This window comes from Ambystoma mexicanum, chromosome 7q, assembly GCF_040938575.1.
Source record: "Ambystoma mexicanum isolate Mex_15411 chromosome 7q, UKY_AmexF1_1, whole genome shotgun sequence".
Taxonomy (NCBI): domain Eukaryota; kingdom Metazoa; phylum Chordata; class Amphibia; order Caudata; family Ambystomatidae; genus Ambystoma; species Ambystoma mexicanum.
Window position 1 is genome coordinate 176,625,090 of NC_090941.1, and position 24,566 is coordinate 176,649,655.

At 43.5% G+C, this 24,566-nt stretch overlaps 1 long non-coding RNA gene across 1 annotated transcript in view; it reads right to left on the reverse strand.

Moving 5' to 3' along the window:
• Positions 1-1,535: 1,535 nt before the first annotated feature.
• Positions 1,536-24,566, reverse strand: part of LOC138528428 (uncharacterized) — a 54,019-nt gene continuing 30,988 nt past the window's right edge. Inside the window, exons 3-4 of the long non-coding RNA XR_011284138.1 lie at positions 15,471-15,504; positions 1,536-12,612 (exon numbers count right to left, since the gene is read on the reverse strand). This is a non-coding gene — a long non-coding RNA (uncharacterized lncRNA). The remainder of the gene's footprint in view (positions 12,613-15,470; positions 15,505-24,566) is intronic.

Here is a 24,566-nt window from a genome sequence, read left to right on the forward strand (position 1 = left end):
CCTTTGACGGGAAAAACGGTGGTAGAATCACTAGGGCAGACGGTAGGTCGCGGCCACGTAATACCGGGACAACACTTTTAGCTGCATCCACTTCAACTGATTCGGCCGTTTGAGCCTCACACTCACCTCTATCGGTCAGGGATGTCGTATCTTGATCCTGCCGGCATTGCTGCAGCAATTTCTGAAGGGTGAGAGGGCTGATTACATCCGACATCAGTTGACTTTTGTGGCCTTAACTGAACTTGCAGAAAAGCAGGAAGGAGCAAGTGAATCAATTGCACCCTTCCAAGCTTCAAAAACGGAAACGGAAGCTTCACTGCTCTTCTGCCCTTCAGACCAGAAGACCAAAAGATTCAGCGTCAGACTCCCTGGCCGCTCTGCGGCTGGAGTCAGTCTTTAAAGGTTGTAGGTACTGAAACAGGACTGCAGCTCCTTTCACAATTGAAAACACACCGGGGACAGCACACCGTAGCAGCAGCAGCAGCAGTAAGGAGTTAAACCAAAAGACTCAGCGTCAGACTCCGCCGTTTTGTTTGTTATGGTGTGTATTAGCAGCATTCCTTGGAGTGTGCACATTCCTGGGGTGGAGCAAATGATCCCCCTGTCTCTGAATGCTATTGTCATGTTTAGCTTGCTGAGTAAGTCCAGTCCCAGTAAGTAGGGGTACCCATATTGTTTTTCCCCCTATCCTAACATCCAAATCTTCTGTGTAAGGAACCCTGACCACAGCCAGAGAATCCTTGTGTCTCCACCAAACCACCCCTCTATTTAGAGCATAACCCCTTTCTCACTCATTCAACATCCACATATATGCCCCTAGTGGGCCTACCTCCACATATTTATAAAAACACTAAAATAATAAGCTAATACAACAAACTAAAATAATAACCACTTTTAATTCCCGAGCCCACTAATTATACAGGGCTCCTACTTCGTTCCTTTTCACTTGTTTCTCGCACTGGTGGAATGCGGCGCCGCCTTCTACCCCCTTTCAGAGCTAGGTTCCTGTTTCTCCTCTATTTTTCACCTTATCTTTTGTTATATAAAAACTAATGGCCATAAAAAGAAAAAGCGCTTTACTTTCGGAAAAACATTCTATTCATTCAGATCTACATTGTGCGTGTTCCTTTTAATCATTCTGCTCCAAATCCTCCCACTTTCCCTCGTTTGTTTTGCCTGGCAATTAATATTCACGTGCCCGTGTTCTTCCAAGAGCCTCCGTTCGTGGTCTATCCACAAAGCCTGGGCTTCCCTCTTGTGACTGCACCCAGCTCAGGGGACCAGCAGGGTATTCGCAAAGCCGGAACCCACAAGAACCTTTTCCATCTGCGTATGCATTTTGTTTGTGGACTGGTCAGCCGTAGGTGGGGGCGGCCCTTCTGGGGAAGCCCTGGATCTTGCCGCAATTACGGTGGGTCTCAAGAAATATCACGCAAGAGGGGTCAACAAATGAAGGCTCACACCCAACAATGCACGTAATACCCAAAAGACCAAATGATGGACACACCCACGAGGCAATGAGACCAGGAGAATAATTGCAAGTAAAACTAATTTATAGAAGATATAAATTGCAAGCTAAGAACTCTGCTGCCCGAGAGCACTCTGCCAAAAAATACACGGGCAGCACATAATAAACCAACTTGTCATCACTCATGACGAAATAACATACAGTACAGAACAGCACAGTGGATTGGTAGGCACGTATGGGATAGCCTGCTCTATAGGTGATGCCAGGCTGCGATTGGCTGCTGTGTCCTCGTTCGTCTGGTGACACGCAGGCCAGCTGTCTCCGCGGTGAAGGTCAGGTTAGACATGTTACATATCTAACTAACTAAACCAGATCTGACAATATGAGAATAACAGCAAGCATAAAAATCCATGCATGAATGGGGGTATTTGGACAGCAATGGCAGAGATACTGACATTCTAACACCTGTACTCAGGGATTTATTGATTCTGGGACCCTGTTCCCTTGTAGGTTTTGATCTGTTTGATGCCTCATGATACAAATAGACGTGTGTTAGTTTTGGGGAGAATATATGGGTGCGCAGGATTAACTCTAGGGTGGGTGTCCTTGAATGGTCTCTGCCTGGTGGTCAGATGTGTATCTACATCAAAAAGAGTATGTGGGCGAGGGACCAGTGGACCATGGCCTGGCAGGGTGGGGGTTGAGCGAGCATGGGCAGGTTAGTGGAGATGGATGGGCACATGAGCTGGGGCCTGTTCTGGTCTCACGCAGTGCAATGAGCTCATCTGACACAAATTGATACTAAACGTTGCAACAATGAATGGCTGGACGTTCGTGAGAACAAGGCTCACGTGGAGCTGACAGGAGGCGTCTGTATGAGGCGCTGGGGAAGGGAGAGCCGTGATTACTGACGGATCATTTTCAGGCTTAGTAAAAGATGGCGTCTGGTGTAACACAAAATGGAGTCGCTAGGCCTCGATAAAGGCTTCGTTTATTTTTTATTTATTCATATTAGTAGATGTAGATGGTCGTCATGGGGATGGGGTGTTTCCCTACTTCGCTCCCACGTGGTCTTTCCACTGTAGGAATGGTGAGGGGGGGATGCGAAAAGGGCCATCACTCCCCCAACACCACGAAAGGCTCCATGTTGATTTCGGTTTTGCTTTCTGGTCACCATAGCAACCCAGCGTTACCTATGATCTTTTGTGTTTACAGTGACTGCAGTTCATGCAGGTGAGCTCACCAGGAATCTCATTTAATGAATTTATAGGAGTACGCTTTGCCTCTTGTGCAGTATTAAGCATCAAACTGAAGATTTAATTTTAAAAAAACATATTTTTTCTTCCCTCTGAAACAGAGATGACGCTTGAGACATTATGGCCAGCATACCAGCACCAGTTTTTTTTCCTTATGCAGCCTGGCGAACCACTCATTGAGTGGAAGGAAGATTTTTTGAAATTTGTTGGCAGTTTACGGGCCAAATTACTCTATTGAGAGAAAGGGTGCCCTCCCATACCATTGTCTAGGTAGTGCGGGGTAAGATGTATTCAGGCGGCTGCCCGAACCGGTGCAACCAGCTGATGGAAGCTCATGGAATAGCTTTGATATAAGCATTGCTAACCCTGACGAGCATTATGAGGTCAAGGAGAACTCAATTTTGGCCAGGTACCGCTTCGGGACCAGAGAGCAAAAAAATGGGGAGACACATCATTGTGTGGTCTTGCAATAAAATTCTGTTTTAGTCACTGCAATGACGAGCACATTCGCGATCAATTATTTATCAAGTACACTGATCACCGGATCAGGTAGGAGCTTTGGAAGGAACCTGTCCCAAATTTAGACATGACTATTGAAATTGCTAAGCAAGTAGAACATACTGCGCAGTGCATCAAACAACTTGGTGTAGCAACCGAGAAGATCAGCATTGAAAAGGGTAATGTAGGAGTCTGTGCTGTCACTGCAGGGAGGAGTAACCAGCAGAGGAACACGAAGTTCAGTGATTCGAAGGTGACTGACTTTAGGAAACCCAGGAATCCGGGAGGAAGAAAGGATCACAGCAGGTTTCGAAGGAGTGAAGGGCGTGAGGAGGATTCACACATACAGGAGATTTGTGGCTCTCAGCAAAAAGATGCTTCCGATGTGGAAGTTTGCAGCACCTCGCAAACTCTTGAGAATGTACAGCTGTGTATGTTGAGTGCCGTGTGCGCAGAGTAAGAGGTCACCTGGGCAAATGCTGCTGAATGGCACCCGTTTTAGGGAGTGTGCATAAGAATGAAGGTGATGAAGATAATTCAGATTGTGAATTTGTGGGCGGTGTGAGAGTTATTCAGGTTATAAGTGCTGTCACTGGTGTGAAATTGGAGAAACCTAGATCTTTGATCAGGGTGGATGGGCGAGAGGTACTCATTTTGGTTGACAGTGGTGCCGATTACAATCTAATAGGCAAGGATACATGGGAGAAGGTCTTTTGCAAGTGTACTCAAGGAGGCTTCCGTCAAAAGAAAAGCATATGGGGAGAGCCCCAGCCACATCATTGGACAGATGCAGGTAGAGCTAGAATTTCAATGAAAATGGGCCAATGGGAAAATGTATGTGACAAATGTAGGTTTAGACTTGCTCTCATGTAGCAGCCAAGATGCCCTATGGATTGAACTTGATACCAATGGCAGGCAGCCTGTATATACAGGGGTGATCAGTGGTGAAACTGTGAAGAATATGTGTGCAATGGTGAGTATATCTGGCATGTCCTGTGAAGATATTTCCACTTGGGTGCCTCATGTTTTTCAAGAGAGAGTAGGGTGTATGTCTAAGTTCATGCACAAGATCAAACTCAAGCCAGGGTCTCTTCCCGTGGCAGCTAAAGTTAGGTCAGTTCCTTTGGCACTAAAGAAGGAGGTAGGAAGTGAACTTGAGCGGATGCCAAAGGCTGGAGTCATTGAGCCCACTGAGGTGTCTTGAGTGGGCTAGCCCCATTGTAATAGCATGTAAAAGCAACGGGGCGATTAGATTATGGGCCTCATCACGAGTTGTGCTGTATCCCGGCTGTAATACCGTCCGACTGTAAAAGCCCTAGCACCGAACGGCCCGGCGGTACTACCGCCGGATCAGGGGTTGGGTGTTTACAGTAAATTCCCATTCCCCATTTGGTCCATTGGATTCAATGGGGCATTTTCAGCGCTTATTATGTGGGCTAATACAGCTGGCGGTAATACAGCCGAAAACAGGGGATTTTCACCTCCAGAGAAAGGCTGAAGGTAAAACAGTCCATTTAGTGACCAACTTGTGATAGGGCCAGCCCTTAAATGTGGTGGTAATACAGTTACCACCGCATTTAAGGGCTACAGCCCAACTCGTGATGAGTCCATATGCATAGTTCTAAGGAGGGCTCAACAGGTGTGATTGCTGAGAAGTTCCCTTTACCCAAAATTGATGAACTCCCATCTCATTTTTCTGGAGCCATGGTATTTTCATTGCTACATTTAAAGTCGGCCTATCATCAAATACTGCTATACCCAGACTCATGTGATGTGACGACTTTCATTATGTTGAGATGTTCAAATGTGTGCAGATGCCATTTGGTTTGGTGCCGGCTGCAGGCGTGTTCCAGCGGGTCATGCACACTTTACTTGGTGGTTTGGTTGGGGTGAAGTTTTAACAAGACAACATTTTGATACAGGGTCAGGATGTAGAGAGTCACAATATGAGGTTCCATAAGGTTTTGGAGAAGTTGGCTGAAGCTGTTCTCGCTTTGACTTTGGAGAAGTGTTCTTTCAAGAAAAAGGAAGTGGAATATCTTGGGTACAAGTTGACAGAAGAGGGTGTGATGCCCAAAGTCAGTGCTGTGGAAGGGATTTCAGAGGTGCCGGCTCCCAGGTCCAAGATGGAGGCTTCCTATTTCTTGGGGCTTGTTGATTAATATGTGAAATTTGTCAATGGGCTAGCGAGTAGGACCAATGAGTTGAGGAAACTCGCAAGGAAGGGGGACACTGTTCTTGTGGTCTAGTGAGTGTGACAAAGAGTTTCTGAATATTAAGGAGAGTATTGTACATGCACCAGTGCTGAGAGGGTTCAAAGAAGGGCTCAAAACGATAGTGCACACTGATGGTAGTGACCTCGGTTTAGGAGCAGTCTTGCTACAAGAGGATTGAATGGTAATGAAACCATAGTGTCTTTTGCATCAAGGGCTTTAACGGATGTCGAGACAAGGTATTCATTGATTGAGCACAAAGCATTGGCTGAGATTGGGGCTATTGAAAAGTTCAAAGTGTATTTGTATGGGATGAGCTTTGTAGTGAAGACAGATCACAAGCCTTTAGTCAATATATTCAACAAAGGGGGGCTTGATGGTGTGTCTCAGCTATTATGAAGTGGGTGACAAGAGTTCAGGGTCTCAATTTCCTTGTTGAACACGTGGAAGGGAGGAAAAATACCATTGCTGATGCACTGTCATGCAATCTTGTGAGGAGAGATAGCAGGTTGCTGCGTGATGAGTTGAGTGAGGAAGTGAAAAACAATTTTAGCGTTGATGCGTTAACGGAAGAGGAGTGGTTGAAAGCATGTGAGGATGCTGAGGTGTATCAGGCTATTAAACTCAATGTTGTGGAACGTTGGAGAGGTGTGGACAATTTGTTGAGTTGTGATACCTCGGTTATGAGAACGTTTAAACGCATCAAAGATGAGCTTTCTGTTCAGAGGGACATGGTATACAGAGGTGAGCGTCTTTTGGTTCCAGAAGGCATGAGATCTTCTGTAATTGGGTTAGGGCACAAGGGCCACATGGGGGTTTCCAGGACAAAATCTGTTATAAGGACTGATTGTTGGTGGCCCCTGATGGATGTGGAGATTGAGCGTAAGATTGAAGAGTAAGTTGCAGCGGTAGTGACAAGATTTTAAGGACTTGTGTTCCACCTATGGTGGTACCTGAGGTGCCGCGTGTACCTTTGGCTGTGATAGCAATTGATTTACTGGTTCCCCTAAGTTTGCTGAGAGCAAGGGACAGTTATGTTGTGGTTGCTGACATGTTTTGCAAATGGCCGGAGGTTGGGGTGCTGCAAGAAGTCACCACTACCAGTATTGTAAAGATTTTGCAAAGGGTATTTTTGAGGGAAAGTTTTCCTTCCTCATTGATTAGTGATAACGGACCCCAGTTCACGTTAAGGGAGTTTGAGTGGTTGAAGTCATTGGGGATTGGACATAAGAGAACAGCATTATATCACCCCCAAAGCAATGGCTCTGTTGAGCTTTTCAACAGAACTATCTTGGATGGGGTCAGAATGGCTGTCGCCAATAATGAGACTGGAGAGATGCTTTATTGCACAGTTTTCCAGTATCTGATTACACCACATCCTACGAATGGGGTTTCCCCGTTTGAGCTGTTCAGAGGGTGCACACCCAACACTTTACTAACTCATGGTTGGCTAAAAAAGTCGAGTTTGGTTCAGTTTGACCCTGAGAAGACCAGAGAGCGTTTTGCCAGACCAGTGGAGTTATGCAAGGAGAGATGTGATGAGAGGAGGGGGTGTGTTCGCAGAGAGTTTGAGTGTGGAGCTAAGGTGAAAGTTCTGCTTCCAAGGAAAGAAAGGAAATGTGGTTTGAGGTTTTCATCGGAAAGAGTGGTTGAAAAAGACTACAGGAACTCGGAGTGTCTGGAGGGGTATCACCGATCAGGCCCTGGACTGGCTGTCTTCTTTCCTCTCTGATTGACCCTCCCAGGTCCAAATTGGGTCCTTCCTCTCCTCTATCCCTATCTCTACCTGTGGTGTTCCCCAGGGGCCTAACCTCTCTCTGTGGCTGTTCAACCAAGAGCTGGCACTTCTTGCCCACTGCATTGCAGCTCGCTGCCCCAACTTTCAGTGCTATGCGGATGACACTCAGCTCATTTTCAGGCTCCCTTCAGCCACCTCTTCTCCTTCTCTCATCTCCGACTGTCTGTCTGCTATCCAGGAGTGGTGTGCCGCCAATGATCTCTTCCTTAATGCCAGTAAGACTGATATTCTCCTCATCAGCATACCCGCTCCCCCTTTGCTGTCTCTCTCTGGCCGGCCTCTCTTGGCCCTCTTCCTGCTCCCACCTGTGAGGCTAAAAACCTCAGGGTCATCTTCAACTCCACACACTCCTTCTCCCCTCACATCTCCGATGTCTCTAAGAAATCACACTAGCAACTGCACCTCCTCAGAGGTATTCTTCCTTTCCTCTCCTTCCCCCAGAAGCTCACTGTCTCCAGAGCTCTGGTTCTCTCTAGGCTGGACTACTGCAACAGCCTCTTTCTAATTCTGCCTGCCTCTACTCTCCGCCCTCTGCAACTCATCCGGAACAGGACTGCGAGACTTGTCCTCGGCCTCAAGCCTAGGGATCGTATCTCTTCAGGACTGAAATCTCTGCACTGGCTCCCAGTGGCTGCGAGGATTAAGTTCAAAACCTGCATTGTCTTCAAGGCCTTCTGGACCTGGGGCCTCAATACCTTCAGCTCTCTCTTATTAAACATCTTCCTTCTCGAGCTCTTCGCTCATCCGCCTCCACCTGCCTGAGGGTCAGTCGCTTCTCCAAGCAACAAGTTGGTGGTAGATCACATCTCTTCCTTCGGCTGGGGCCTCCCTCTGGAACAGCCTCCCTGCCTCTCTGAAACTTGAGGAGAACCATCTCCAGTTTCTGAAGCACCTCAAGACCTTCCTCTTTGCTTCTGCTTTCTCTCCTCTTCTCCCCTGCTCAACTCCTGGCTGAAATTGAAACAACACTGGTCACCTGGATACCCTCTGTTCTCAGGCCCAGGTCCCAGCCCCACCAGTTGCACACCTGCACTGCCCCCCTAGCAACCCTTGCACCGTGGGGCTGTTTCTGTATCCCTACAGGCACCTACCAGCACTTGACACCTGATGTCTGCACTTACTCCTGCACCTGCCACCAGTTGGCCATACCTCTTATTTATTGTTCCTATTTATTGTCTCTCTTTATTTACTGTTTTATCCTATGTACTGCACTTCCCCTCCCTCTTCCCCCTTGCACTTTTCCCCTTTCCCACCTCCCCTGCGCTTGCGCGATCTCAATGTCACCTGGCCTAGTAAAATCGTTGTCTCTGTCTTCCCTCTGTTCCCCTCCCTTGCCTCGTCGCGCCTTGAAACACTCGTGTATAGGCGCATTATAAATGCCATATCATATATCATTTGGAATGAAGAGAGATTAGCTTTGTTTAAGTAATCAGTTTTAAAATATGATGTTCTTTGTGTATCAATTTTGTTCTTGTTGACACCCCTGTAAGGGAAGGAGGTGTGTTATGATGTACTTTTCTTGGTGTGTCCCACAACCCCTTGCTCCCCTTTCTCCTTTCATGCCTTATCCCTTTATTCTGTCATGAGTTTGGAACCTGACAGCGTTCTAGATTTGTTACATTTCTATAAGGCGACGCTATAGAAAAGGGACCACAAGATGTATTGGATTGGGGTAGTTTGCTGATTCGAAATTGAAAACTAGCGCTGTGCTATTTGGGCGGAGCTTGAAAAGCTTATGAGTGGAGTTGTATTTAAACCCTTTAGAGCAGAGGAAGCAGCAAGAGGGGCGGTGCGCAGAGCATTCCTCTGTGTTTCTTTTGATGATGAGCCGGATAGGCTAGAGAAAATGTCTGTTATATTGTGTTAAATGCAACTGGATTTGTTGAAATCCTGATTCGAGGTCAAGTAAGTATTGACAAAGTGTTATAGCAAGGTGACGAAAATGAGGGACACACCTCTACAGCATATGTGCAAGACCCTCCTGCGGTATCGAGACAAAATACGGAAGTATAACGCAGAATGGACATGCGACACAGAGGGCAAGTTGGCAAAACTATAACCCAAGGATGGAAGTTTTTCCAAATGTGTGCAGCAATCAATGGTCACTTATCTGCAAGCAGCCTACAAGGGGAATAAATTGAATAAGCGATTAGCCATATTAGAGTTATGGAAAATGTTTCCGGACGAGGAAGGGGACTCTGTTTGGCAGCATTGGATGCTGAGCCAACGGGACACGGGGGACGAGCAGCCGTCGGCTCCCCCTTCTCCTCAAGCAGATGGCGTAGGGACAGCAGCGGAAAGCAAGGGATTTTACCCCATGGGCAATTAAAAACAGCGGCGAGATACACCAATCCCACTTTCGCACTTCCACCGTATAGTGGTTAGAGCGCACTGGATGGCGCAAAGCAAGTGAGCAAAACAGCTTGACACAGTAGTAGCAAACGAGCAAACGTAGGGATTGCAGCGAGATGCAAGAAAAGCTAGAGGAGAATGACTTGGCGAAAATTGGGCTTAGTGAAGGCCAATATTTGATGGCATCAAATGAGTGTGTAGGTGGACAGATATTGCTCGAACTGGACGGAAAACCAGTCAACGAGACAGAGCACGCAGCAAAGAAATTACCAAGTGACAAAGGCACAGAGGAAGAAGCCAAGAATGGGCAGAGATAATGGAGAAATTACAAGAAGGGAAAGAACAAAGTGAGACTACAAAAGGAGGGGGAGAAAAGAAGACAGAGCTAGAAAAAATTGCAAGTAAAAGAAGAGCAGGAAAAGCAACTGCAAATAAAGTAGAAAAGGAGGTTAGTCGTAGGGAAAGAGAAGCGCAGAAGCGAGCGAGATGGAGACGAGAACAGAGAAGGACTCTCTTCGAAAGCGGTAGAAATTAAGATGGACTTGCCACATTTAGATGAGGGCGGGGAAGGTATACAAAGAATTATAGGAGTACTCTATATGAGCAGGAGAAGCACCACCGTTGCCACGCGGGCAGATTGCAATGCTAAACCCCCGTTAATGGGGGAGCGCAAAGTCACAGACCAAACAAGGGATAAACAGCAGTAATGCACAATGTTAAGGAGACAGAGCTTTTATGAAGACAGAGAAAGGGACAGTGACAGTAGCATTGGGACCATGGGGTCGGACGAGGATTCACAGGGGAGCAAAGACGAGGAGGGAAGACTCTCGACGCCCCAGAGAAGTAAGCCCTGACGGATACAATATGGGGAGGCAAGGAGAATATAGGTAGGGGAGAGAAGGACGTTGCGAGGCGACTACGGCATTCCCAGAGTGGGTCACAGAGCATGGACAATATCACTCTGTATGGAGAAAGGCTCAGGGCCCGGCCAAGAAGGACAAGGACGGAGATAGCAAGGGCGTTCACCACCACTGAACATATGGGAGGACAAGACAGAGGGACAATCCTGGAACAATTCCCATTGCTAGAAAAGGGTGGGGGCAACCTCATTACATACCATGGCAGCAGATGGACAAGGACAATCTAAGATGTAAGCCAGGGATGTCATTTCACCCAAATGCAAGGGGTAGCGGAAGTGACATCACACGACCCTTGACCCCCTGGTGACATCACAGGAAGTGATGTCATTTGACCCCCACCCCGAAGTGATATCGCAGGAAGCGATGGAACACGACCTTTCACCCGTTGACAAAACAGGAAGTTACATCACATAGAATTGTACACTACAAAAAATATGGTTACAATATCACTATAATGTGATGTACATTTCATGCAAGAATGGATTGCCATATGTAGCGTTAAGATCGGTGTGTATAGGCCCATATTATCAAATTACTATGAATGCAAGCAGATGTCCATGACCAAATGATAATGATGTGTTATTATATAGCACTTACGCTTAAACGCTTTATATAGAAAAAATATACACCCAATACCATCCAACCTGTGTCGGTACTCATTTATCGACCTCAGAAGGATGAAAGGCTGAGTTGAGGTGTTTAAGAACAGACTAAATCAGTGACTCACCCCCTGAAGTGTGCCTGAAATAAAACTTTAATGAGTCTAGCAATTATTGTATAGAATTCCAGAAAGACACATTATTTGGTATTCCTGTTCTTTCTTATTTAGGGTCAGTGTTGAAAGTGTTAGACTTGTGGCACTCCTGTTCTTATTTTTCTTCTTTTTTTTTTAAAGGGCCTGAACAAGAAAGCCAGCCACTCCAGGAGCTTGCATTACAAAAAACGAAAAAATAAAAAAATGTTAAAAAAAGTTTTAATTTTTTTTACAGAGGTCGCAATGGATACCTCAGAGGTTGCAGTTGCGACCTCCGGTGCCCCCTAAATTGTGTCCCTGATGTAAGCTGCCTTCATTAACTGCAGGGGCTGGCAAGTGGATTCATGAGATTGAAAGACTAACAGCAGGAACAGCACTAGCGGTAGAGGACATGAAGAGTTTACTCTCAGCCATTCTTGGGGAGGTAGCTGACGATGTATGGAAAAGGGCAGGATATCCCTGAGTGACTGCACAAAACACAACACATTTTGTGTTTGCAGCTCGGGGATATCTGAACATGGTTTCAGTTTTAATATGTATACTATCCTCCGTGCTTTCTTCTGGACTGTATTGCTGAAAGCGATGTGGTCTCAATGTGGACTCCCTATTAGGATTGAGGGAGTTTCTTCTAATGCTTCTATATGTCTTTAGCTATTTTCGTGTGGGACTGTCATTAATAAAGTACTCTGTCTTGCTTGTGATCTGATGAATGCTGATTGTGTGGTGACCCGGCCTACTAGACGGTACTTCCGTGGCAATGCTGATGCTCTTCGGACTATGTGTGCTGTCGCATTGTTCAGGAAGCCTTTTGGTTGCCTGCGATTGAAAACCATCTACGTGGATCCTCGGTCAGGGACGCGCGATCTCTGCTTCCTGCATGAATCATGAATTAATTTTGTTTGACCAGATCAAAACCACTACCTGTTCTTTAACGACATAGTGATCAATACTTCTGTCTCGCTGCTGGTCCCTACCTGTACCTAATTGTGTTGAAGGGTGGGGTAGTCTGTACTCACTTGTATTTTGTTCCGATTGATTAGTCCCTCATGAGTTAGGCCCTTTGATAACAAAAAAGAGGGTCTTCACCCATATTATTACCTATGCTCATAAACACGAGAAATGTATTGTTTCGGGGTGGGAGATGGGAGTTTCTTGGTTTACGGCTTGCATAATTTCAATAAGATCATCGGTGCTTATGTCTATCATGTGCACAGCCATGTTATGTTATTTTATACCAATAAAAAAGATTGATTTAAAAAAAAAAGGTAGAATATTTCTCCCAAGGCCTCCGATAGGAAATTTGATTTTAGGAACCTGATATGTTAAGTGATTCCTTTCCTAGATGCCATAGCCCTAAAAAAAAGAAGAGAAAACAAATCAATTTGATATTTCCCTTTCACTCATTCACAACCTGAAAGTTTAATAGTTTATGTGCTCTGAATATTAATTCCTTTCATTCCTAAAAGATACATTGAAGACATGCATATTTCTTCTTCGGTTCTCAATCCAGCATAAGTATTCTCTAATAAAGTTTACTCTTTCACAACCCAATAGAATATTTCACTCACATTTCCCAGTTGCTAGTGTCGAGTTATATTCTATTTTAAATGAAAAAATTAAGTGTTTAAACCAGACGTATCAAGCTCATAAGTGAATGTAACATTTTGCGCTGATTACGGGTTTCTTATGTTGATGCATTTCTACATTGTTCAGACCCGCCAGCTTATTGGGTTTTTGTGCTCGCGCATAATGCTGCCAAAAACAGCAGTTTAAAAAAACAGCAAACAGCTGTTTTTGCAAAAACTGACGTTTTTGTAAATAGATGACAAAAGGCCAGCTTCACAAAACTTTTTTGGGCACAAGAGGCACGGTAACACATCTCATGACTAGCGCCAAACAAAGGAGCAGCCGAATCCACAAAGGGCATCTGAAGGTGCGCCTCTTAGAAGGCCGGTTTTCCCCTTTTGCACATTTGCGCAAATCAGCGTGTGTTTCTCCACATTTAAAAGTGGTTCCTTTATTCATAAACGGGAAGTACTTTTAAATTCACATAAAAATAAGGTAATCCCATACACCTGTTTGGAAAAGGCACATTTTTTAAGTGTGACAGCCGAGGTATGAACCAACCACTGCTGCCTCACTTGAAATGTTTTTTTAGTTTCATATTTTACAGTGAGAGGTGCTTTATGGTCCCATCATGAAGAAATGCGCTCCCAGCACATCATTTGTGCTACAGGTAGCCCCCTGGAAATGCGCAAGTCCCCTTTGATAAGGGGGCCTGTACATTTCCAACAATGGGGCATCTAAATGGCACCTCCTCTGCTCTATTTTTCGTTGCCCCATTTTTTGAAAAACTGACCAAAATCTAATTTTTTGACAAATTAAAAGAAGTCACAGTATGAGAGGGCAAGTAGACGAAAAGGGGAGCAGTTGGCCCGATGGGCAAGAAAGCAGAGGCAGAGCAGTAGGCTAGAGGGGAAGTGGTGGATAAGAGAGCAGAGGGAGCGGTTGGCCAGAAAAAGGCAACAAGCTGTAGATTGGGAGCAAGGAAGGGGCAAGAGTGTGATAGAATGGGAGAAAGGATGCAAGATGCAGTAGAAGCGACAAAGAAGGAGGGAGTGTAGATTGCAGGAGGAACTGGTGAGCATAAGGTGTGAATTGGGAGTATGGTTGGGAGTGTGACAGGGACTGGTAAGTTGGCAGTGTGATGGATTGCGTGAGTATGCATATAACTTCCAGGGTGATATGATAGGTTATTTATAACACGCTTAATACCCAGAGGTTTCTAAGCGCGGACCCGGGGATCTGACCTGTGTTGCTCCATGTCGTCTTGCTTCCAAGGCGAGCACGTTGCCCCTGAGCTATCCTCCCAAGACTGTGAGAGGTTTGGAAGTGTAAGTTGTGATGGGGAATTGGTGAGTGTGAAGGATGTTGGTGAGTGGGGTATGTGGATGCTTGTGGGATTGTAGACCATAAAGGGAGAATATCTTTACCATTACAACTGATAATGGCCAATAAAGTTCATAATATTAAATAGGAATGCACATTTAACCACAATAGTAGAGCAAAGCAAACACTGTTTTGTCAAGCCAGGGATATATGGTACTCTTCCTATTACATTAATACAGAAAGTGCACATAATGACAACCTGGCTCTCTTGTAGCCTCTCATACTGCCTCTTTCTTGCAACCTGTCAATCTTACACCCTCCAGTCAATAAAAAATGTGCCACAAAAATGCTGCAATATATGCAATTTTGTGCAGCAAAATTTGTTTTTTATGCTGCAAAATATTCAATTTCATGCCACAATATCCCAGACGGTCCGATTGTTTGAATTTCAATGTGCATTTCCTTCTCACTCAAAACTGTTTATTACCTTTTATAAATTTAAAATCTACATTGACAGTAAATGTTCATGATGATGACTGCATTGTACAATTAAATACCTGAGCATACTATACATAATACCAACTATATCCACTTTTATCTGCACGGATGCTTGTGTGAATAAGCAAAGCAAAATTGATGTTCTATGTTTAGATACAAAAATGTGTTCCACAAAAGTAGGCTGTCTTCAGTGTTAAATTGTTCTCTGAATTTCCTTAATTCCCCAGCATTGTGAGTTAGGGGCTCACCTGTGTTTTGTCCCTTTCATTATTTTTAATAAAAAACAAAAATAGTATGATTAAATGAGTTGGTTTCCTGTGCAGATTGTTGGGAGGGATTATTGTAGGAGTTGGCAACTGTATTTCTGCCACTTTTTCATGATAAAAGAATTTATATAAAATAAATTGAATTTTAATTGGGTGTCTTTACAAATGGGGGGCTTTCTGAGCCGAGATGTGGCAGATAATTGTTACTAATATCAGCACGTTAATGCACGGTCACTGGTATGTATGAATTTGCCTTGCCGTGTTGAATTAAATGGTTCCAAGTGAATAACTTCACAAAGGATATGGGTTAATTTTGGAATAATACAGATCTTGTTGAATTCAGAATTGTGCTGTGTTCTTACAGAGTTGTTCAATAAAATTATGATATTGGAAATTCTAAATATAATATAATTCAGACAGATTGCCAGTTTGATTTATCACTGATTGATCAGTAGTTATTTATTGAGATTTGTGATCAATTTTCCAGTCTAAAAATACCCAAAGAAGTAGTAATTGATACAAACATGGCCCACACTCATGCATTATCCATATACTTACCGCATGCCCAATGGGTGGCACAGAATGATGAGTTCTGGAAAGGCAAAAGGAAGAGACTGGAGAAATTAGAAGCAAACATTTGGGAAGAACATGGCCCACTAGACCAATAATTACATAAGCTTCACATGACTTTGACTGAGAAGAGAGACAAATGCGTATGAGCCTTTCAGCTGATTCCTTATTCACCTCAAGTTGGTGGAAAACAGACTAGCCCAAAAAGAGATAACATGAATACATATACAGAGACTGTTACAGAGATGGCAGCGGGATTAACGCATATTCAACAAGTCAGTGGCCATAGAGGAAAAGAAATGACACAATTGCAGGCTGCTCTGGATCGCAACCAGACTTCATCACAAAGGCAACAGTCTCAGCGCAATACAAGGTAAATTGAAAGTGTACGAGGAAGCTTAACAATGTGTAGACAACACATTTTGGAGTATTAAGGATGCTCCTCGTCAGTGCATATAGAAACACAACAGCTGGTAAAATAAATGATTGTGTAAAGGGGGAGTGTGGTGTGAAGTGGTGGATACGCCCTAGATTACGCGGGATGAGACCCTTTTGGCTAACTGGCAACCTGTAGGCATTCAGGAGAATGGGCACCTGCTACCCTTACTGTGCACATACACTGGTTCGGAAATCCAGGGAGAGACAGTGCACTGATGCCTCGTGCTAAGAAATAAGTGCCTCCACTGGAGCAAATAGTATTGCTAGCTACAAGAACCCATTTATACCACTGGAAGGAAAATATTGTAGTGACTTCTATACAGACAGGAAAAACCTATGCGCTTTCTATATGACGAAAAAAGGCAAGGCGCATCCGACTTTGTCAGCCTTGAAACAGGGTTTTTGTTTATACCATAAATATACAGAAATAGTTATAGCAGCATTAAGTTAACAAGGCTTGGCACTGATGGACAAATAAATAACGCACTTTGGTCTTCTAATGCCATCATGAGCAGCATCACAGTTCATGCTTTAACGTGGCCCTGGGTCCAGGCTCTGGTAAGATCAATAAATATACATATTTAACCCCAGACGCACATTAACATATGGCTTATGGTTGGCAGTTTCCTGGGGGTGTGGCTTGAGCTCATGCGTTGAGGTCGGAACTCGCTGAGGCTCCGACTGATCCTGCATAGATACTTGTAGCGGCAGCTAAAACCTTCTCAAATTCGCAACCCTCATCACCTGCTTGCTGGGGAAACCAGCACCCGCTGCAGCAGCTTTTATCCGACGTGAATCAGTGCTGGGAACACGATAAAATTGCAGATTGTTGAATGATGCACTCTAGGTCATTAAGAATTCAAATAGAAAATACCTTTGAAGAGGCATCAGTAAGCGCTATTGGTCTGTAATTGGATGCATCAAGAGGGTCACCTTTTTTGAATATGGGCACTATAAATGCTTGCGCCCATGTGATGGGAATATAATTAGATTGAAATATTGTGTCAAATTTCATTTTTAAAATAGAAGCCCATAAAATAGGATATATTTTATGACACATGACCATGTCACTAGTTTTGTGAAATGGTGACAGCATTTGATATTTATTAGTAAAGTATTTAACCGACATCTCCTCTGTTATAGCGGGGCCCATGGGCACTCTGGATTTACCCATAGTTTGCCTCATTGAGTACCAACATGCTTTCGTGTTGTGACTACAAAGATTCCTAATCATAGCCTGATTGTCCCTTAAATGCATTCCACTTTTCAGGGATTTAACTACATTTCTATGTGTTTGACATACATGCCTTTTACCTTCATGGTATTGAACAGCAGAAAGATTTTGAGTTAATAAACTTCTAATTTTACAGTTTTTTAAGTCGTTTAGACTGTGTGACTCTTTTTGTCATAAACATCACACTGGGCTTTGCTATTTTGATGCTTGAAGAGGCCAACACACATGTTAAGACTTTTTAATACAATTTCAGTAATTGTAGCCACTCTATCTGGGAAGTGCGGGTTACTAGTGTTTAAAACACCAGAAACTTGGAGATTCTTCCTCAATAGATTCATGAATGTGTTACTACTTTTATTATTCCATCTAAGTGAAAGGCCAGGTTGTTCAACCTCAAACGCCATGGAAGGGGTAATCTCAAAGACGTGTTTTAATATAGAGATCAAATTGTAGAATCATATGGTCTCCTAACCCTGGATTGGATATAATCATTCTCCCACATTTTGCTCTTAATGATGCAGAAGCATAGAAGTAGTCAATCCTGGACTTAGCACTGCCTCTACACCAAGTATATCTCAATGTATCTTTATCCGCTTCCAGTTGGATTATTTCCCATTCTGAAAAGAATGCGTCCCATTCCTGGCCCCGTTTGTGTTTCTCTGTAATTGTTCAGCTTATAGCCCTCAGAGCAATTACAATTAAAATCCCCTCCTATGATGACATGATTATTAGAATGGGTAGTTACCCAATCTTCAAGTAAAGAAGTCAATTTGGAGAGGAAGCCCGACAGCTTGATTCTGGCTGGGTTCCAATACAAATTGACAATTAAAAGAGTAAATACTGCTTTGTCCAAGAATTACAACATAATGGCTAGCTGGTCATCAGAAGAGTGAATTACTTACATTTTGATATTGATGCTTCTATCAACAGTGATGGCTAACCCCCGACTAAGTTGCCCTGCTAGTCCTCGCTAGGCTAGAAAAAAAGTGTCATAACCACTGAGTTGGAATTCCTTCCCCACCATGGTCTCCGGAAATAGCAAAATCGTTGGTTTAATGACAGGCGCTTGATTGTAAAACCATGAGTTCATATTCTTTGAGACATGCATTCCATGGCATTATACTTATTGACTTGATGTTAGGGTTGCAACATCCCTTGCTGAATGGCCATGCATGTCTTCATAATTGGCCCCACCCAAGACCATCCTGAACATTCTTGGCGAGGGTGGAAATCTGAGCCACCAGTATATTATTTATGCCTGCAGTGTTACCTTCCTGCACCTGAACAGAATTTGTTTTACCGGGATCATCAATACGAAGTTCTATGAATTTGTTAGCATCATCTTTGGAGTCCATTAAACAAAGCTTATATCACAAGTCATAAGATCGACGCTGTTCCCAGATGAGCTTTGAAATAATAGAGTCGAACTCGCAGATCATACGATTGGTGTATATCTGTGGTAATGTCCCCCATTCAATATCGTCTGAGTTCAGAGATCTAAGTGCAGGAATTTGCACACAGCTTGCATACATGATCTATTGATTCTGCTGGATCCATTGATTTAAAGTCGCTTTCTCAACCCATGAATTTTGAGGAGTGAGATTGTGGTTCAGTTGGTGTAAGTTGTGTTATCATGGGAAGGGTTGAAAGAGGATCGTTTTGATAGCCATTCAGCGCCTGAGTATTGGTGATATTGACTTGAGTCTCAAAATTGTTTACTATCCGTGGGGATTTGAGGATTATTTTATTTGTGGATTCCGAATTGGGTACCGATACTGCGACCCCCCCATACGTTTTTCTTAAACGTAGATGGGAGGGGGGAAACGGTCAACATTTTACTTTGTTTGGTCCCTACTCCTTCATTTAGAAACTGAGCTGGCAAAGACCTGCAAAGCCTTTATTTTGGTAGCTGCAAGTGCTGTGGCTGCGTTAGATTGACACTTCGCTGAAGACGCAAACAACTTCTCAGTCTCAATTGGTGGGGATAGACCAATCTTAGCATCAGAAGACTCTCCCCTAGTCTTATGTTGTCTCTCATGCCTTTCCTCTTGCTTACTATTCAAATCAATTATTTCGTCCTCCTGTGATAAATTACACAAGTTTTTAATTGCAGAATTATGACCCACAATTTTTATAGCTTGCATATTTTTTGTTTTTTGTCAAGTAGTTCTTGTCATTCTAATTGGCCTTTCTTTTGGCTCTATTCTCTTTACACTTTGTTTTTTGGGAATTAAAAAAAGTAAAGGCAGGAGAGCGCGGGGACTCGGGCTGGAGTGAAGAACTCTCAAGTCCCTTCTGTTCATCAGTCCTATATGCCTGCTCAATGATGTCTGCTAATGGTGTGGGACTATTAGGTGGTAGAGAATCCTGGCATTCGATTTCCTGATCCAGCACAATCCGAATGGCGCGAACTTCTCACAACCACCTTTAGCACACTGAGGAGCCTTGATATTGTCTTCCAATGTGGCAAGTTCAAGTTAGCCACATTTGTATCAACAATATCTCATATATCTTCACCACTTTCCTGTATAGTTTTATCTGAAACTAGACCACATGTGGATGGATGTTGTATATCTGACCTCTGTATAGGATCAACCCCGGATTTTAGATTGCACTTACTAGTATTTAATGGAGAGGTCTGAGAGGCCTATGAAAAAAAGACAGGACAGGCTAGTATTTTGGTACCCCACAGCTCAGTCTGTCTTGCCTTTGTAATTCCAGGATTCCCCTTATTCACACAAGTTTGAAGGTTGTTAGTTTGGAACCCACATGCTAAAATGAACCCTTCTATCTTGTTCATCTTAGCAAGTATCTCTGATAGTGAAGACTTTACCTCTCGTATTTCGTATTGTGTGACATCGTGACCCATATCCAGTAAATTCAGATTTCTGGTTCATACTGGAAAGGAATAGATGTCGGGAGAAATGGAATCTTGAGGGGTGCTATTATTAGCCAGAGATGTATACACGTGTTCTTCGGTCGGAACCAGAGTTTGAATGTCTTACTTTTGGAGATCTCTGAACGTTATTTGAGCCATGATAGAAAATAGGGCTCTCCTGTTGTGATAATACGAGTGGATTATTTGAGTGAACTGCTTTAGAGATATTAAAAGAGCAATTTTTCAGCAAGGTATTTGAGGTTATTTTCTCTGGATTGACCATAGAGGCACTGGCTTTGTTATATAAGCACACATCATCAACTGTATGAGGTAGCAATGCGCGTGGTGTTGTTGGACCCAAAGATAGCCTAACACGCTTGCCTAACTCGGCCATCACAACAGGTGCAAGCATGGAAACATCAGACACATAATTGGTCTCTACACAATTCAGTTGATCCTCAGGGTCGACAGGTGTTAATGAGTAGGAGGTGTCTCAAGCTTGTGTTGTGGAATTGATATTTTGAGCTTCCAAATCTAATAGACCAGACCTGCTCATTTAAAGGTTCATGATGAATTTCCACCTGGATTAAATTCTGTGGAACATCGTCATGTTTAAATTTGATATCTGTCAGAACCCTTTGATTTTGGCTTGACTCATCATTATTTAATCTGGGTTTTTCAAATTTACAGGAAGTTGCTATGGTTACTGATGATGTGCCAGGCATATCCTGCTAGTTACCGCTCATTGAAGGTGTGGCGAAGGTTGCTCCATAAGACACTTCAGGGAATTAATATTAAAACACTAAGTAGATTGGTATGACCTTGAATCTGTATCAGCGTCAGAGTTGCTGATATTCGAGGTAATACCCCAACAATGCCAACTCTTACGCACTACAAGGCCTTTGAGTGTGAGCGAAGGTCTGTTTAGATTTGCCTGCACCCCTGGGTATAGCCCAAAGGATCAGCGTCCAACAGTTCTTACTACCCAAAGGTGCAAATCAATACCCCATCCAAGCCGATTGATTTTGTATAATAATCACAACCTCTCTTTGACAAGCCTAAATTAGCTGCAGACCCAGATCTCTCCAAACAGCATAGAAATCTGCTAATAACACTTTCTTTGATTTTTAATAGTAAGCGCTCTGTTTGCAAGTATTAATTATACAGAAATATAAAGGAATTCATCAGAATAACAACAAACCAATGCAATGGATATCCAGCCACTGGAAATCTGTAAAACATGTTGGCTGAGATTTCTAGCTAAGAGCAAACTACAACTCTACAAAAAGAAAAAAAAAAGGAACTCGTGCCGAGGCAGGCTATGGGGATATCTTTGGTATAACCACTCTCACGTAAGGAATCTAAAAAGTAAAGTGGCAGTCACCAGCAGTCTTTGAGTAAACTTTAAATGTTCTTATATGGAAGCTGACGTATTAGGCACGACCCTCGTGCAAGATGCTTTATCGCGCGTTTCCGCTAACAAAGGAAGAAAGTGAGTCTTTAAAGTTTGTGATAAACAGAGCAGAAATTTGATGGAGATCACAAACACAAACACAGACACAGAGGCATTAAGCAATCCAAGTGTATATCCAAACTGAATTTCACAGGCTATGGATCTTTGTGAATCCACACTCCTGTGAAATCCCAAAGACTTAACCTTTTGGCATTACTGTGCGAAAAAGATCTGTAGTTTGCAAATATGGATTCACAATTTATTTGCGTCACAGAAGTATTGGTCGCACTTAGAAATAAAGATATAGCAAGTCAAAGTTACCGTGTCCAGTGGGTAGACTTCTAAGCAGTACACATACTGTTTTCCACACCGCAGCTGTTATTAGTTGAACAGAGCAGAGCCCTTCACCAGGGAGTTTTCAGTTAGTGCACCGCCTCCAAAAAAGAAAACCCAGTAAAGAAAATCAACTCAGAGAGGGCTGCCACGACTGCCTCTGTTCATTTCCCAGGATTTAAGGAGGTTCTCCTTAAATACTGGCACTAACCGGCTGGACTCTGACGCACAAGGCTCTGATGCATCTGCTGGTCAAATAAGTAATTCCAAGAACTACAATACAGTTGGGTCTTGTAGTTCTTATGCACTATCGTATGTGCAGACATCAACACAGTTCAAATGTAGGTGATTTTAGGTGGCAATAGTAGGGAAAACAAAGCGCACAGAGGGTCCTGAGCCTTTTTAAAAATACAATCGGTACAATCAACACAATTTAAAATTGTATGTTAAAACTAATATTGTTGCAAATTTACAATAACCGTTTAAAAGCAAGGCTCATATAGTACGAAAGTGTCTATGTGCAAAATAACTTAAAGAAAATATCCAGGGAATAGTGGATGCACTGGAGGATGGGGCCTTGGATGCGCCTAGGATTGCATCTAAGAGGTGGCCAAGCCTCCTCTTCGCAGATGATGTTGTGATTCTTACCACAACACCAAAGGGGTTGGAAACATCTCTTGATATTTTTACGGGAAAGTGCAAGAAGCTTGGGTTAGAACTGAATGCAAACAAAACCAAAGTGAGGGTCTTTAAATCTCCTTTCGCTAAGCCTTGCCCTTTGACAATAGAGGTAGATGGCTTAATCTTGGAGCAGGTTAAGTTTTTTGATTAAATGGGGATTAGGTTTAACGAATCTGGTGGTTTGTTGGATCAACTCCTTAAAGCTCAAACTAACCTAAGTGAACACAGTGGGGGTATCTATTCTTTCTTTTTGAAACACGGTAGCGGGCAACTTTGCCGGCTGTAGAATTGTTTTTAAAAAAGCCTTGCCAGCAGCACTTTATGGCTCTGAGATATGGGGTCACACCAATAAAATGTCCCTATCTCCAATTGAGAATCATTTTTTTAAAGAAGCATTTGTTTCTATCGAAAAATGCCCCGACCGCTCTGGTCCTTATGGGCCTTCAAATTTGGCCTATAGCCGATCAGATTGTACTGAAACCAGTAATTTACTGGTTAAGACTTTGGTCTTCCCCGAGTTTAGCTCCCTATAGAGAGGCACTGACAACGTTTTACAATTGGAAGGTGCCAAAAGGTGTGGATAGGTAGTTCATGTGAAAGAAGTGTTAACTAGGCTGAAGTCTAAACTGCTTTGGGATAATCCCCTGGAGTGTCATAGAACATTAAAAGTATTTCTTTATTTTATTTAAATTGTTTTATAAACAACTGTATAACTTACAGACATCAATCAATGATCAATGACATTGTACATCAATACTAGAACATTAAAAGTTGATCTCAAAGAAAGGGCAAAGAAACAAGCTATGGTAAAGCTAGAGGCATTAAGGTTTGCGTTGAAGAACGGCCAGAATTTCTGCCCTGTAATATGATGGTAAAATCCAAAAACATCTTGGATGAAATTCATCCACCGTATGGAATGGAGCATTGGTCTAGTGATGAAGACCTGGCTTTCCAGCTTGTAAGACTCTTGGTCAGCTGTTCATATCTTGTTTTCCGTGCTGGGAGGCCACCTTGATTCTGAATGCAGGCTGGATAAATCACCCTAGACCACTATGTATGAATGTATACTTGATCAAATGTGCTTTGAAACGATCAATCAGATCCCATTTGTCAGCAAAAATGCCTTTTGGGGATTTCTCTCACATACATTTCTGCTGGAAAGAACTGTCCCATTTGCTGCAGCTGCTTCTTCAGAAATGTGAGGATGGTTGGCAACCCCCGTGATCTTGGAGAGTTGATGTGACTGGGCAGCACCCTCACTCAGAAAATTGTTCCAGCACCACTAAGCAGTGCCTCCTGTGTTGTGCGCAGCAACACGTGATCTTCTGCCTTCACTGGGAGTCTGGCACCAGATTTGCAGAGCCCAGCTGCCCAGGTCCAATTTAGGCAGGATGAGGGAAGAGGAGGCAGGAGTAACTGGAAGCATTACACTTCCAGATGCACTACCTGCTCTTGAGGTCTGAATGAAAGCCACCAAAGGGGAGCCTGTACACAAAGCTTCCCACTTGGGTTCATGTATGTAATGATTGGCATGCTGGAACTGTTTGGGGTCGATCATCAGGAGTCGGTTTCATTGGATAGACCTTAGCAGGATTCATTGACAATGGGTCCTGTTGCTGATAGTACGAAAGATAGTCATGACTTCTGATCCAGAAGTATTGTTTCTGTTGTGGAAATTAGATTCCTGGGGCCTGGTAAAAAACAAAGATCTGGAAATTCAAATTCTAAATCACAAGGAATTCTGCTGATAAACAGAATGATTGACAAACTCACAATCCCCTGCCATCAACAATACTCAAAATTCAATTCACGCTAATGGACGGGGTATGCTGCTTGCAGGGGGAGAGCACATTTGGAATTGTACTTAGGCGTGTCTGAGGCCATCTGCTTTGGGCAGCACCTGCTCTGCATAACTCCTCTATCTGCCATGCAGCCCCCTAAATTGCTGATGTGCAGTGTGGATCTGGGTACCACCTACGCAAATGCTGCGTTAAGACGGATATTTTGGAGAAGGGATCCCTGCATACGAAAACGAGTTTTTTTCTTATTACAGGTCAGTTGTGATGT